This window comes from Herpailurus yagouaroundi, unplaced genomic scaffold, assembly GCF_014898765.1.
Source record: "Herpailurus yagouaroundi ecotype Mexico unplaced genomic scaffold, PumYag 182, whole genome shotgun sequence".
NCBI lineage: Eukaryota > Metazoa > Chordata > Mammalia > Carnivora > Felidae > Herpailurus > Herpailurus yagouaroundi.
The window spans coordinates 58,863,931-58,880,662 of NW_024412413.1; the positions used below are offsets into that span (position 1 = coordinate 58,863,931).

At 39.2% G+C, this 16,732-nt stretch overlaps 1 protein-coding gene across 27 annotated transcripts in view; it reads left to right on the plus strand.

Moving 5' to 3' along the window:
* The window catches only part of R3HDM2 (R3H domain containing 2), a 161,796-nt gene that overhangs the window by 57,752 nt on the left and 87,312 nt on the right, over positions 1-16,732 (plus strand). Inside the window, exon 1 of one of the 27 annotated variants that reach the window (XM_040491640.1) lies at positions 7,447-7,524. The exons of the other annotated variants lie outside the window; for them this stretch is intronic. The gene's annotated coding sequence lies outside the window, so the exon portion shown is untranslated. Of the gene's footprint in view, positions 1-7,446; positions 7,525-16,732 lie in introns of those variants that run through there. 27 annotated transcript variants of the gene reach the window in all.

A 16,732-nucleotide genomic window follows, 5' to 3' on the forward strand; every position in this document is an offset into this window, starting at 1 on the left:
TATTTTATTTTATTTTATTTTATTTTATTTTATTTTATTTTATTTTAGTAATCTCTACACCCAGGCTGAAACTCATGACCCTGAAATCAAGAGTTGCATGCTCTTCCAACTGAGCCAGCCCAGTGCCCCTACCATTGTTAAACTGAACTTCATCATCTTTTCTTACCAAACTGGTTTCTCCTTCAGTGTTCTAGTGGTAAAAATATCCTCCCCAGTCATTCTCAAACCTTTTAGTATCAGAATTTCTTCACACTCTTAAAAATTATTGAGCCCCCCCCAAAAGAGCTTTTGTTCACGATTGATAATATCTATCAATATTAGTGTATTGGAAATTAGAACTGAGAAACTTTAGAAACACTTATTAATTCATTTTAAAATGATAACCTATTACATGTTAACATAAAAGCAAGTCTTTTATGAAAAAACATTTCAAAATAGCAACAATAAAATTTAGGAGGAAATGTGTCATTGTTTTTCATTTTTAAAAATTTAATTTAATATCGGGGTTAATAGATGGATTCTCCTATCTGCCTTTTCATTCAGTTGGTTGTGATATAACATGTCCTTTGTTTTCTGGAAAATACCGTCATATACCTGTGAGAGCATGATAGTGAAAAGTGCAAACAAGACCTTGGTACATTATAAAAGTTCTTTTTGACTTTGCAGAAAAAACAAGTCTTGGAGATTTCTAGGGGTTTCAGGCCACACTTTGTGAAGCTGCTTTTCTGTCCAGTCACTTGAGTGTCTTATACTTCTCACACAGTCATCATACACATCACTAAGTCTTAGTGATTTTTATCTCCTGATGCTTCTTGGGTCACAGTCCCCTCATTCTGTAGTCAGAATTCTTTTTCCTAGCTGGTGTCTCTTCCTCTATTTTATTTTCTTTCTAAGCTATCTACATTGTAGCAAAAGTAATATTTCTAAAATAGAAATATGATGATGTAATCCATTTTTGAAAATCCATTACAAGTTTCTCATAGCTTTAGTTAGTATGCAAGATGTTTTATGATCCTGTTTCCACTGATCTCTAGCTTTTTTTTCGCAAGCTACTTTTCTGTGAGTGTCTTATACTCTAGCTTTCTTTATGCAATACTTGCTGTTCTGAGAAAGCATCGTGGTGATCCATATGTCTGTGTTAATGATACTATTTGTTGGGTTCACACTGTATTCCTGGCACTGTGTTCTAAGTAGTTTATATATGTATTATCTCCTTTAATTTCCACACAGCCTTCCAAAAAAAGTGTTCTAATCATTCCATTTTATAGGTAAAGAAACTGAGGTATAGAGAGATTAAGTAACTCTCCTCAAATCATCTAGCTGGTGAATATGGAATCTAGGTCTGTTTTTCCACTTCTCTATTAGGCTAAATACTATTTATCCTGGAGGGTTAGGCTTAAACCTCCCTTCCTTCTGGAAGCCTTTCTTCTGGTATGATATTTATATGCCTGCTCCCTCTATTCCCATTAAACCTTGTGAGCAGCTCTAACTAGCACTTAACAATACATTATATTTTACTTGTTTGTCTCCCGTACCATTGATTGTCCTGGTAGGTGCAGAAAGGGAACTTGATTCCTCTGACACAAGAATCTTAGATTGCATTCCAACATCTTTGTCCCTAAGAAGAAAATGAGTATTGGAGACCTTAAAACCTAATGTCACTGTGGGCCTACTTAGTCTATTCATTCTATGCAAGCAGGTCCTTCAATTTCAGAGGAACCATAAAACAGATAATATTATTTCTATATTAATTCTTCCAAGTTTTAAAAATAGTGACCCTGATCTTCTTTTATTAGTTTAGAGAAGACTAAATAACAACAACAAAAATAATAGCTAACATTTATTTAAGTGCTTTCCATGTGTCTAAATATTTTACCTGTATATTAACTCACTTAATTTTTACAGCTCCATGAGATAGTTATTATTACCTTTGTTTTACAGATAAGGGAAACCGAGGAACCAAGAGATTAAGTAACTTGCCCAAGATCACACAGCTTGTAAGTGGCAGAGCTTGAAATCAAATCTCTAAAAACTATACTGTACAAAATACTGAATCTTCTTTATCCAAGATCCCATAGTTGTATTCTTTGTTAGGATAAAGGTAAGTGAGGATTAGAGGTAAAATTATATGGCACAACTCTGGTGTAGTGATCTTAGAGAAAAAGGTGATTTAGTATAGATTTTTAAAAGTGTGTTTTCTTTTTAAAACAGCATCTTTTTGGTATAAATGAAAGGATCTTTCATGTTATCTTTATTACAAAATCATTCTCACAGTTCTGAGCTCCAGCCCAATTAATTCCCACTTTCCCAGTGAATAACAGCAAACACAAAGTTTTACATTTTAATTGACACTTAGGAGTTTGATAATAATTTTTCTTCTCCCAGCAGGTTTCATTGCTTAATTTCAGAATCCTGTTTTCTTTATTTATTAGAGAAACACATCTGAACTTTATCTTTTTGGTGGGATTCATTTGCTCTTATCTATTTTCTGTGACCCCAGTCTCTTGAGCATTGCAGTGGATGTTTAATTTTGAGAATGTTAATTAGCTTCAGTAATTACATACCTTGGGGCATTTCTAGACATTTATAGCTTTGTATTTTTTTGTATAGAAGAGGATATATTGGAGCTTGTTGGGTTTTAAGGTTGTTTGTTTGTTTGTTTGTTTTTTAAAGATACCTTTGAATTTTGTGCAGGGAGGAGTTCTTAAGTCAGTCATGGAATTTAGGACTATTGGGAGTTTTATTTTACCAGTTCCCAGGAATATCCTACTTGTGTTTTGCTAATAGTATCATGAGGTCACTAAGAGTAGTTGTTTTTTGATGATGCCTTATGTTGTAGTTGAGTTTCAGAATCAGACCAATACAGAGGATGCAGTTTTCTTCAGATAAGCCTTTGAATAAGAACCCAGGCTAGTTTTGGGATTTGTGTGATACAGAAAGCACATCTGTAACATGTCCCCTCTGTTGACACACTTTTAATTCTCAGTTATACAGGATGTGCTTTGAGCTATCTTTTTACCAGTCATCATTCTGTCTACTCAGTTTCATGTATAATATTGTCAAGGTCATTTCAATCTCTTTCAGAATAGATTTGATTCCAAATCATCTACTTCTGCTACAGTGTTCTAACCTTTTTGTTAAGTTTATTTATTTATTTTGAGAGAGAGAGAGCATGCGCTCACAAGCAGGGGAGGAGCAGAGAGAGAGGCAGAGAGGGAGAATCCCAAGCAGGCTCTGCACCAGCAGTGCAGAGCCCAATGCAGGGCTCAAACCCATGAACCTGGAAATCATGACCTGAGCCGAAGTTGGACACTCAACCAACTGAGCCACCCAGGAGCCCCACAGTATTCTAGGAGTATTCATCAGAGATAAATGGATTGATTGAGGAAATTTGAAAAACATAATATATTTTTGAGAATGTGGTGAGGTGTAAGATACAATTTGTAGAATTGTTTTGAGTTCTTCGGAATTGATGCAAGACTTGAGGAAGCTGGGGATAAAAATGTGAGATGTGCAGAAAGAAAGGACTTTTTTCCTCAATTACTCTTTCAGATTTTGTTTTTACTTGATCCCGTTCTATTTGAAGCTTAAAACAAGAGCTTCAGTACAGTTTAGTTAGTTGAATTATCCTCTCTTGTAGGATTATGTATGAAATTACTGAGTATTATTAATATCCCTCTGCAAACAGGTAAGGGAGCAAAGTTGAAGAGAGCAGAAATGTCCTCATATTAAAGGCATACTCTAACGTTTTCAATAATTTCATTTTCTTTTTTTTTTTTAATGTTTACTCATTTTTCAAACAGACAGAGCACAAGTTGGGGAGGGGCACAGAGAGAGAAAGGGAGACACAGGATCTGAAGCAGGCTCCAAGCTATGAGCTGTCATCACAGAGCCTGACTCGGGGATTGAACTCACAAACCACAAGATCATGTCCTGAGCAGAAATTGGCCGCCCAACCGACTGAGCCACCCAGGCGCCCCTTTAAATTTTTTTAAATGTTTATTTATTGTTGAGAGAGAGAGAGAGAAAGAGACAGAGACAGAGAACATGAATGGGGGCGGGGCAGAGAGAGAGAGGTAGACACAGAATCCAAAGCAGTTTCCAGGCTTTGAACTGTCAGCACAGAGCCCCACGTGGGGCTTAAACTCACAAACTGCGAGATCATGACCTGAGCCAAAGTTGGGAGGTTAACCAACTGAGCCACTCAGGTGCCCCTCAGTAATTTCATTTTTAAGAAAACTGTTCTGAAATTACAAGAAGCAGCTAAGAAAAGTTGCCATATATAAATAATTTATTTTCTGATTATACCAGGCTTGCTAGCATATTATATTGATGTTGGGTGTCAGATAAGCACTCTATACTTGTTTTTTGTAGTTAATGGTTTATTAACAAATACTTATTTGTCGTGCCAGGAACCGTCTGAGAGTATGGGATATAGCAGTAAAGAAAAAGGAAAAATCCCTGCCCTTATAGAACGTACATTTTTTCTTCAGTTTTATTAAGATATAATTGGTATACAGCTCTGTGTAAGTGTAAGGTGTACTACATAGTGATTTTACATACATATATTGAGAAATGATTACCACAGTAAGTTTACTTAGCATTCATCTTCTTATATAATTACAAAAAAATAAAGCTTACATTTTAATGGGAGAAATGGTTGTAACAAAAACAGCAACCAATACCACCAGACTTCCATGGAGTCAATGACAGAAATTCCTAAAATGAGACCCAGAAATGGCTGTGTTTTGTTGTACTTTCTCTGAAATTGGCCCTACATTTTTGCCCTTTTAATGCCTATACTGGGGAGAAGAGTGATGGCAGAGCATCTAGTAATAGCTTCAGTTTTTCTCAGATTTGCTCTGCACCAGGTACCCTGCAAAATTATTTTAAAAATTATTTCACTGCATTAAAATCCTATGAAGGAGATTATTTTATGGGTCAGTAAAATGAAGTTTATAAGAGGTAGTGTAGTTACAAACCAGATCACATTAAAAAAACAGAAATAGGCACCTGGGTGGCTTGGGTCAGCTTTGGTTTCGGCTCAGGTCATGATCTCATGTTTTGTGAGTTCAAGCCCCCTGTCGGGTTCCGTGGGGCCTGCTTGGGATTCTCTCTCCCTCTTTCTCTGCTCCTCCCCTGCTTACATGCATGCATGCGCTCGCTCTCTCTCTCTCTCTCAAAACAAAACAAAACAAAACCAGAAACGATTAAAAAAAAAAAAAAAAAAAAAAACACCTTGAATCAGATCACATAGCTGGTATGTGATAGGGCTAGATAGGCCTGCTCCTAAAAATTTCAGGACCAAAGCATGAATAAAAGCACAGTTTTCGTATCTCTATACTTAGGTTATAAATCAAGATAAAAAAAAACTGTTAGAAAAGTATTTCTGGGTGCCTGGGTGGCTCAGTTGGTTGTGTGTCCGACTTCGGCTCAGGTCACGATCTTGCCGTTTGTGAGTTAGAGCCTCTCATCGGGCTCTGTGCTGACAGCTCAGAGTCTGGAGCCTGCTTCAGATTGTGTGTCTCCTTCTCTCTCTGCCCCTCCCCGGCTTGTGTTCTGTCTGTCTCTGTCTCTCAAAAATGAATAAATGTAAAAAGCAAAATTTTTTAAAAAATGTTTTTAACAGAAAAATATTTCCTCTTCTACGCAGACATGTATTTTCCTAATGACCTAGAAGGCCAGAATTATTGGACTACTCAGAGTTCTCAGACAGGTACCCTCTAAGACTAGTCTCAATCCTCAGACTCTCATCATTTGTCCCTTGGCCATGATTCAGACCATGGAATGTGTACAACAGTGGGTATAGGTATTGTCGATGGCAGGACAGAGTTTGAGAAGAGATCCACTGAAGGCCTTGGAAGTAGGCTCAAAACTGCTTGGGCAGGGAATTCTGGGATCCAGAGCATAGTCGGGGTTGGTAGAGTCAGGGGCTTCAGGTAGATTTGTCCACTTGGTCCAGTGAACATCTTGCCTGAGGGGATAGACAGGTCAGAAGAGGGTCAGAGTGGATATCTAAAGTGTAAGATCCAGAATAGGGTTCCTTTACTATAACCAAGGGTAGTACCAGTGCAAGGACTGAAATCCAGGTCTGTGTGACTATACTGTCTCTTGTCAACAGTAAGAAAGCCTGGATTTACAGAGAAAGGAAATGTTGGCTTACTGTCTGGTAAATGGAGCAAGGATCTGTCCATGAAGTGCTTTAGGGTGGACTATTTTTTTCTTTCTTTCTTAAATGTTTGCTTATTTTTGAGAGGGACAGAGACAGAGTGTTAGTGGGAGAGGGGCAAAGAGAGAGGGAGACACAGAAGTAGAAGCAAGCTCCAGGCTCTGAGCTGTCAGAACAGAGCCCGACCCGGGGCTCAAACTCAAGAACTGCGAGATCATGACCTGAGCCAACGTTGGACGCTTAACTGACTAAGCCACCTGGGCGCCTGTGGACTATCTTTAAATGAGCCAGTCTGTTTCTCTTTTGAAAATGCTACTTAGGGGGCGCCTGGGTGGCGCAGTCGGTTAAGCGTCCGACTTCAGCCAGGTCACGATCTCGCGGTCCGTGAGTTCGAGCCCCGCGTTGGGCTCTGGGCTGATGGCTCAGAGCCTGGAGCCTGTTTCCGATTCTGTGTCTCCCTCTCTTTCTGCCCCTCCCCCATTTATGCGCTGTCTCTCTCTGTCCCAAAAATAAATAAACGTTGAAAAAAAATTTAAAAAAAAATGCTATTTAGTGTTTACACGTAAAAACTAGAGAATTGAAGAATTGAAAAAAAAAAAAAACCATCTCATTACAAGTTCATTCTGGTCTTTGTGTAGTTTAAGTTGAATGGCACAGTTATAAGGAGACATAGCCAATTTTTTTCCTAGGACAGTGAGGCATAAGCATATTGGTGTATATATATAATGGTTTGCAGTTTATACTCAACAAGAATTTCTTCAGTCCTGTTTTACTTAGGAAAAAGCAGTATAAAAAGGTCCAGATTATGGTTTATTTTGTATTTTATATCAAACATTATAGGTAAGTTAGATATCATTATGTGGTCTTAAAGTTTTCAATTTTCTGAAATTAATCTCAAACATATGAAGAGACTGGTTCTGGGGAAATGCAGTTTGGATATAGAATGTTATTTCTTCGTTACATACATTGTTGAGTATTTAGAGTACATATGGGTTCTGGTTATTCTTAGAGTCCTTAGGACACCAGTCTTAAGATTGACTGTCCAGCCACACTATTTGTCATATCCCCTACTTGAAGCATTCTTGAGTCTGTCGAAACCTTCACCATCCACATGACCCCAGGATCTTGGACTATCCTTACCTATTAGAGAGTCCTCAATTCTGTCAGACTCAGAGTTTAATTTAAATCTGGTGAGAACAAATCATGACTTCTGTTCGGTTTTCAAGCTACCCTTTTTGTTAACAGGTGAGAATCTTGTGTGTTTCCATGTATTGCATGATTGGAACTGTTCAAGGTGTAAAAATGAACAGAAAAATCCTGAGTGCTACGTACCCTCGATGTTAGAGACATAATTAGTAAGTAAAAGTCCAAACTGATGTTAGACCTAGAATTTGGTGGTACAGAAAACAGAATTTTAACCCCCTTCTAATTTTTTTATAACATGCCTTCCCTACACCCTTTCAGTTTGCTTTTTCTGTGATATTTGGCACTATTGCCAAATAGTGCTATTGCTTATTAGCTCTTGTTACCAAATTTGCCAAGCTCCTGAAAAATACTTGCTTTTTAAAAAGCACGTTAAAATTCTGACATCCATTTTGAGTGACAGTTTCGGCAGCGTCCTTTATGGCAAGGGCTTGGGAATTTGTTGACATGAATCCATTTTCTCTGACTTCTGATTCCCCTACCTAGATTCTGTAGCCTGTGGTCTATTTTTAAATCATGCTGCTATGCTCTATGCAGCAGTTCTTTTCCTGAATTATTTATCATTGTTTGGAGCTGAATGGAGCAGTATGTTTTTTTTACCACTGCTCATTAGAACTCACGTGTCTGTCTTCAGCTTGGTTGACAGATTTGGTTCATGTTAAATCCCACTGGTCCATTCTGGGAAGGCTGCAAGGCAGGGAACAGGCCACAGTCTGTGATACCCTGTAAGGGCATTCAGACTTTTGGTTATTGTTATTTCTTTTGGCAGCAGTGGGAAAAGATAGAAGCTATGCCCTGTTCTTCCCTTAGACTGTTCAGACAGAGACTGTGTTAAGATCATTTATGATAATGTTGATTTTATGTTTTTATAGTAATTGTTGCATTTTTAGGAGAGATGAGGGAAGAATCCCTATGAAAAGCACAGCATTAAATCAAGATTTCATTTTCATTTTAAATATGATCCAGATACTTGGGACACTAAAAATCTCTGGTCTTGGGATATGGGTTGTGAAGCATTTGTTCCTTTTGTTTGGGAATATTCCTTCTCATTGCCTGTTCTCTCACCTTCTTAACAGACTGTAGGCTTGGAAGAAGGATGGCAAAATCTAAAAGCAAGGCAATTATTTTGAATGATATTTTTTCCCTTTTCTGTTTTCTGGTGCATCAGAATTAATGTTTCTCTTTCGTCTTCCTCCTGTGTTTTTTTTCTCCCCCTGCATCCTATCTTTCATGAAAAAATTTTTTTGACATTGTTTTTTTTTTCTCTTTGATAGATGAGCACACTACTACTTGGGTATTCTTTACTTTTTAAACTATTTGCCTTTTTCATGTCACTGTAGGTGGAAAGGGGATAGCTGTCAGTCATTTGGGCACTGGAGAAGGAAAAATCATGTTTGTCCCCCTAACCCTGTTGGCCATCTCTGAGTTTGCTTGTACCTTTTAAAAAAAAAAAAAACAGCAATAGTATCTAGATTTGAGTTCCATTCTTGGACCACTGATGAAATACTGTTTTATAGTCTGAACCAGAACAAGAATTTTTGGCCTCTATTGCTACTTTTGGGTCAGTGCTACTGCCTGAGAAACTGGCCTTTCACTGCTCAGTGATTCCAGTTATTATCATCATGATCATTTCACTCCCCAGTGATAGTGGCTCTCAGTTGCATAAATCCCACATTTCTCAGCAGGACCTCAGGACAGCCCCACTCACATTTTCCTGACATTTCATTAAACTCATTTCTTTGGACTGAGTCAGCCAAGTTGAACTAGACTAAATATACTATCTTTCCCTTGTGCTTTTGCTCTTCTCCAAGTTATCTTTGATTCTCTTTGCCAATACATTTCCACAATCCTTAAAATATCCAGTGCAAGATTAACATTTTTTAGGAAACTGTCCATGATTCTCTGTTAATTTGAACTCTTAATTTTTGTATTTTTTGAGCCTTGTATTTTCAAATTGCTGATGGTTTAAAGCACAATCCCTGTGTTCAAGGGGGTCTAATCTTCGGGGAAAATCAGAGATAAGCAGACTTGTTTTTCTTATTATTTTGCATTTCTGTTGGTTTTTAATTTCACATCTATATCTTTAAATTCCAGATTATAATTGGAAGGGCAGGAGCAATTACCTTCCTTTCTATGGAATCTTATGAACTATTTCTGCTGCTCTTGGCACATGGTAGACAGCTACCTGCCTTACTGCAGGGCAGACTCGTTGGATAATAAGGTATCAGTGTAGGGTAAGAAGGATCCTAAGGGTTGAGGATTCTCTATTTTGTATATTTTAGAATGATAAGAATACTAAGAGTTTACAGTCTTTTTAAAAATTTTTTTTCAACGTTTTTATTTATTTTTGGGACAGAGAGAGACAGAGCATGAACGGGGGAGGGGCAGAGAGAGAGGGAGACACAGAATTGGAAACAGACTCCAGGCTCTGAGCCATCAGCCCAGAGCCTGACGCGGGGCTCGAACTCACGGACCGCGAGATCGTGACCTGGCTGAAGTCGGACGCTTAACCGACTGCGCCACCCAGGCGCCCCAAAGAGTTTACAGTCTTACTTGGAATTATATTTTGGAGACTAAAATGACACAGACTAAAAATTGAAAGTCCAAAAAGACATATTTGGTTTCTGAAATAGCCATCCAAATTTTGTCTGCATAACAAAGTTACAGCATATTTATTATTGGCAAGCTGGGAGGATGGTTTACTTCAGCAACTCTGTCCCTGCATGTCTGATGGTGGTGTTGTACATCCTTAATAAATTTGAGTTTACATTAGTTTACTGTCGAAATCTTTCAGGTGACATTCAGAACCAGAATTGCATATTATCTACAGGTTGTTAACCTCACTTTCCAACCCCCCATGACACTTTGCATGAGAGTTGAGTTTATCTTAGAGATCTTACTTCGAACTAGGGTCCCTGACCTTTAAGAGTAGAGCTATTGTGGCACCTGGGTGGCTCAGTCAGTTGAGTGTCCAGCTCTTGGTTTCGGCTCAGGTCATGATCCTAGGGTCGTGGGATCGAGCCCTGTGTTGGGCTCTATGCTGAGCATGGAACCTGCTTAAGATTCTCTCTCCCTCTCCCCTGCTCATGCTTTTGTTTTAAAAAGGTTTTTTGTTGTTGTTGTTGTTGTTTTTATTTTAAGAGTAGAGCTATGTTTCATTTTTCTGACACTTTTTAGAGCACTTGGTGGTGTTAAGGTAGGGGGTAGGAGAATGGGGGTAGGAAGCAGCATGAAGGTTCTTGAGGGAAGGCTAAGAGGAAAGCTACTTGAGACTACTTATTTGTCCATTCCTTCTGTATGAAATCAATCTCCTGACCACTTATGTTGCCTTCTTTGCCCCTCTCCACCCACGATCCTGAATCTTCAGTCCCAGTGCTGCTGACTGTGTACAAAGTTAGGGAACCGTTCCTAAGTCCAGCCTTACTTCTGGCACCAATTATAGAATTTGAGGGTCCTCAAGACCACTTTTGAGTTCAATACTTTGCCAGAAGGACTTACAGAACCTGTAAGTTTCTCATGAAAGCTGTTACACTAGAAGTTATGGTTTATTTTAGCAGAGGTTAACAAATTAAAATCAGCCAACAGAAGAAATGCATGAGGCAGAGTCTAGGAGGGATCTAAATACTGAGCTTATGTTTGTCCTGTCCCAGTGGAGTCACGAACAGTGTTAACTCTTCCTGGCAATGTGTGACAACACACATGGAATATTGCCAACCAGAGAAGCTCACCCAATCCTTGACGTCAAGTTTTTGTTGGGACTCCATCATGTATATGTGATTGTTGCCTTATGTAACTGACCTCAGTGTCCAACCCCTTCTGAAGTTGAGCTGATACTGTGCGACTCAGACTCCCCACTAAAAATCACATTGTTAGACTGTCTGGTACAACTCAAAGCCCCCAGTAAACAAAGGCTTTCAACAAGCAGACATTTCCACAGTTTTTGGTTTATTACTCCCAGGAAGCTAAAGGCAAAGACCAGAGATACCTTTGAGCAAGTTTAAAGTCTTTACTATACACCGTGCTAGTTCAAGCTTTGGGCCCAACCAAGAGGAAGGGAAAGGGAAGTAGTTTAAAGTTTTTGAACCGTGTAAATTTGTTTTTTGATCAGAAAATTTAACATATATAAATTGAATTTTTAAACAAAAGAAAGGAGATCCAAGTTGCTAGAGCTCCCAGGCACTTGAGAGAGGCAAACTCAGATCATCCCTTGTGGAACATACCTCAACCCTAGTTTCAAAGAATTCCCAAAGATAGATTGCCAACAAATAAGGGACGCCTGGGTGGCTCAGTGGGTCAATCATCAGACTCTTGATTTTTGGCTTAGGTCATGATCTCATGTTTCGTGAAGTTCAAGCCATATGTCGGGCTCTTCACTGACAGTGCAGAGCCTGTTTGGGATTCTCCCTCTTCTCTCCTCTCTCTCTCTGTCAAAATAAATAAATAAACATTTAAAAAGTTATTAGGTTGCTGGAGCACCTAGGTGGCTTAGTTGGTTTAACATCCAGCATTAGCTCAGGTTGTGATCTCATGGTTTGTGAGTTTGAGCCCCTGCATTGGGCTTGCTGCTGTCAGTGCAGATCCTGCTTCAAATCCTCTGTCCCCCTCTATCTACTTCTCCCCAGCTTGTGCTCTCTTTTTCAAAAATAAACATTAAAGGGGAACCTGGGTGGCTCAGTTGGTTAAGTGTCCGACTTCAGCTCAGGTCATGATCTTGCAGTCCGTGGGTTTGAGCCCCGTGTCAGGCTCTGTGCTAACAGCTCAGAGCCTGGACCTGCTTTGGATTCTGTGTCTTCCTCTCTCTCTGCCCCTCCCCTGCTCATACTCTGTCTTTGAAAAATAAATGTTAAAAAAAAATAAACATTAAAAAATATTAGCTTGCCAACAAATAAGAGCTAAAAATAATAATATAATAACATCTCAAACAAGTCACTACAAACAACTAGAAACAACTGATCTAGACCCACAGAAATAAAAAAATAATAATAATTCAAAGTTACAAACTCAGTGGAAGGGAACTTACAGTCCTGATCATGGTGGAGTAACAAGACGTTGACTTACGACCCTGCCTTAAACAAATACAAACAACTGAATAACTGGACAAAATATATTTTTAAAACTGTTTTAGACATTGGACAAAAGGTAGCACAGACCAGTGAAATCTCAGAGAAAGGAAACGATCAAATTGAGCCCTATGATAGCTCTGATGAAAGTTTCTAAGTACCTAGGATGAAAAGGGATACTCAAACAGAGCTGGCAGTCTCCCAGATTTGAGGATACAGAGGTAAAAGGTCAGAGAAACCAAAACAGCTAGAATCTGTGGGCAGAGTATGAGAGAAGAAAGCTTCACACAAAGGAGAGAGCTCCAGAGATTTTTAAGGCTTCTTCTAAACCTGCACTGTCCAGTACAGTAGCTCCTAACCTCATGTGATATTTAAAAATTCAGTTCTTGGGGTGCCTCGGTGACTCAGTCGGTTGAGCGTCTGACTTCAGCTGAGGTCATGATCTCACAGTTCGTGAGTTCGAGCCCCGCATCGGGTTCTGTGCTGACATTTCAGAGCCTAGAGCCTGCTTCAGATTCTGTGTCTCCCTCTTTCTGCCCCTTCCCCTGCTCATGCTCTGTCTCTCTCTCTCAAAAATGAATAAAAGTTAAAAAAATTTTTTTAAATAAAAAAAAAATTCAGTTCTTCGTTTGCACTGACACATTTCAAGTGCTCAGATGCCACAATTCCAGAAAGTTCTATTGGATTTTACCATCTTAGTTTTGTTAGCTGAGTGCAGCCAGTTTATGATTAGTGAGGAAACTAACCCAAGGCCAGAAAAAGACCACTAGAGAGCATTAGGCAGAACAGTCCCTGGAATACAGGGCCACAAATATGTTGTGTTTCCACTAGCCAGAGCAGAAACATCTTCTAATACCTGGGACATTAAATGGAGGCACTAGAAGGGTATTTTCTCAATAAAGAGGTCAAATTAGCCCTAGTCTAGAGGACTTACCTTGGATTTGTCTAAAAGGCATAAAAGCAAACCTCAGAAGGATTAAATTGTTTCTAAGTCACAAATTCCTGAAACAAAGCTCAAGATTAAAGACTTAAAAAAAAAATCACTGAAGCCAAGAATGCAAAATTTACGACATTTGGCATCCAGTCACAATTATCAGACATATAAAGAAGCAGAGAATACAGTTCATATTGAGGAGAAAAGCCAGTCAATAGAAGTAGGCCTAGAAATTATACAGATGATAGAATTAGTGGACAAGGACATTGTAACAGTTGAGTATGTTCAAAAAGCTAGAAGAAAGATTGAGCATGTTAAGTAGAGACGTGGAAGATATAAAAATGATCCAAATCAAACTTCCAAAGATGAAAATTACAGTGTCTGAAATGAAAAATATAGTGGACAGCATTAATAGCACATAGGCATTGCAGAAGAAAAAAATTAGTGAACTTGAAGACATAGTAATAGAAATATCCAAAATGAAATATAAGTGGGGCACCTGGCTGGCTTAGTCCATAAAGTCTGTGACTCTTGATCTCAGGGTTGTGAGTTCAAGCCCCATATTGGGTGTTGAGCTTACTTTTAAAAAATGTTTAATAAATATAAAGAAAAGATTGAAAATCTAAATATACAGTGATGAGTCAATACTAACTGAACAGTGGGACATTAAGCAGCCTTTTTTTTTTTTTTTCCATCATTAAGCAGTCTTAAGAATACATGTAATTGGAGTCTCAGGAACATGGGGGTGGGGATAGAAAAAATATTTGAAGAAATAATGACTGAGTATTTTCTAAATTTAATGAAAACTATAACAGATCTAAAGAGCTCATTTAAGATTTTTTTCTTCATCACTGATTTTAAGCAATTTGATTATGATATGCTTTGATGTAGTTCTCTTTGTGATTTTTCTGTTTTGGGTTCCTTAAGATGCTTACTAGATCCATGGAGAATCCAAAAAGAACACTCATGAAGAGAGCTGTACCAAGAGCATATTAATCAATTGTGTCCAACTAGTGAAAAGAAAAGTCTTCAAAGCAGAGAAAGAACTCACATTATATACAGAAGGGTTGTGGTCTGAATTGTGTCACCCCCCCCCCCCACACACACACCCAATTCATATGTTGAAGCTATAACTCCCAGTATTTCAGAATGTGACTGTACTTGGGGAAAAACCTTTATAGGGGTAATTAAGTTACAGTGAGTCTGTTGGGGGGGGGGGGGGCTGGCTGGCTTAGTCAGTAGATACAACTCTTGATCTTGGGTTTGAGCCACATGTTGGGTGTAGAAATTATTTTAAGGGCGCCTGGGTGGCTCAGTTGTTTAAGTGTGTGACTCTTGATTTCAACTCAGGTCATGATCTCACAGTTCACAAGATTGAGTCCTGTGTCAGCATCATGTCGTCCTATGCTGGCATCATGGAGCCTGCTTGGGATATATTCTCTCTCTCTCTCTCTCCCCCCTCCCCTTTCTCTGCCCCTCCCCCACTTTCTCACACTTGCTCTCTCTCAAATAAATAAACTTTAAAAAAAAGGCAGGGGGGATGCCTGGTTGGTTCGGTCAGTTAAGCATCTGATTCTTAATTTTTGGCTCAGGTCTTAATCTTGCGATTCGTGAGTTCAAGTCCCACATCAGGCTCTGAGCTGACAGTGGAGAGCCTGCTTGAGAGATTCTCTCTTTCTCTCTCTGCCCCTCTCTGCTCCCCCAAAGAAAAACCAAATAAACATTAAAAACAAAAAAGAAATTACTTTAAAAAGTTTTTTTAAAAAGTGAGGCTGTTGGGTCCCTAATATAATCTGACTGGTGTCCTTACAGGAAGATTTTTTTTTAAATTTTTTAATGTTTGTTTATTTTATTTATTTTTCAACGTTTATTTATTTTTGGGACAGAGAGAGACAGAGCATGAACGGGGGAGGGGCAGAGAGAGAGGGAGACACAGAATTGGAAACAGGCTCCAGGCTCTGAGCCATCAGCCCAGAGCCTGATGCGGGGCTCGAACTCACGGACCGCGAGATCGTGACCTGGCTGAAGTCGGACGCTTAACCGACTGCGCCACCCAGGCGCCCCGAATGTTTGTTTATTTTTAAGAGAGAGGAAGTGGGAGCGGGGGAGGAGCAGAGAGAGACAGAGACACAGAATCTGAAGCCGGCTCCAGGCCTGAGCTGTCAGCACAAAGCCCTACATGGGGCTTGAACTCATAAGCAGTGAGATCATGACCTGAGCTGAAGTTGGACGTTTAACTGACTGAGCCACCAGGCACCCCAAGAAGAGGAAAGTTAAACATACAAAGGGACACCAGGGGCATGAGTGCATAGAGGAAAAACCATACAAAGACACAGAAAGTGGCCATCTGCAAGCCAAGGAGAGAGGCTCAGGAGAAACCAAACCTGTCAACACTTTGATCTTGGACTTCTAGCCTCCAGACTGTGAGAAAGTAGATTTCTGTTGTTTAAGCCATCCCATCTTTGATATTTTGTTATGGCAGCCTTGACTAATGTACAAGGTAAGAATTTTGGCAGACTTTTCATCAGAATCATTGCAAGCCAGAAGATATTGGAGTGGTAAATTAAAGTGCTAAATGAAAAAGCCTATAAAGCTAAAATTGTATGCAAAAATGCCTTTCAAAATTGAAGAGGAAAATGTGCAGAATGGGCAAACCCCTAGGGTCAGAAAATGCATTTGTGGTTGCTTAGGACTGAGGATAGGGAGAAAATGGGGAGTTATTGCTAATAGGTATGGGGTGATGAAAATATTCTAAAATTGATGTTGGTGGTGGAAGCACAACTCTGAATATACTAAAAGCCAGTGAATTGTGGACTTTAAGTAGTTGAGTTATATGGTATATGAATTTTATCACAATAAAAATAATGAAGATGAAATAAAGCCTTTAGAAATATACAAGAGACGTGGTGCCTGCGTGGCTCAGTCAGTTGAGCGTCTGGCTCTTGATTTCAGTTCAGGTCATGATGTCATGGTTCTCAGTCTCCGCGTAGAGCTCTGCACTGACAGCATGGAGCCTACTTGGGATTATCTCTCTCCCTCTCTCTCTGCCCCTCCCCTGCTTACGTTCTCTCTCTCTCAAAAATAAATAAACATTAAAAAAAAAAAAAACCAGTAAAAATAGGGGTGCCTGGGTGGCTTCAGTCGGCTAAGCATCAGATTTGGCTCAGGTCATGATCTCACAGTTTGTGTGTTCGAGCCCCACATTGGGTTCTCTGCTGTCAGCACAGAGCACGCTTCAGATCCCTGTCCCCCTCTCTCTCTGCCCCTCCCCCACTTGTGTTTTCTTTCTCTCTCTCTCTCAAAAATAAACATTTTAAAAAAAAGAATGCAAAATTACAAATACAAAATTTTTAAAAATACAGTAAG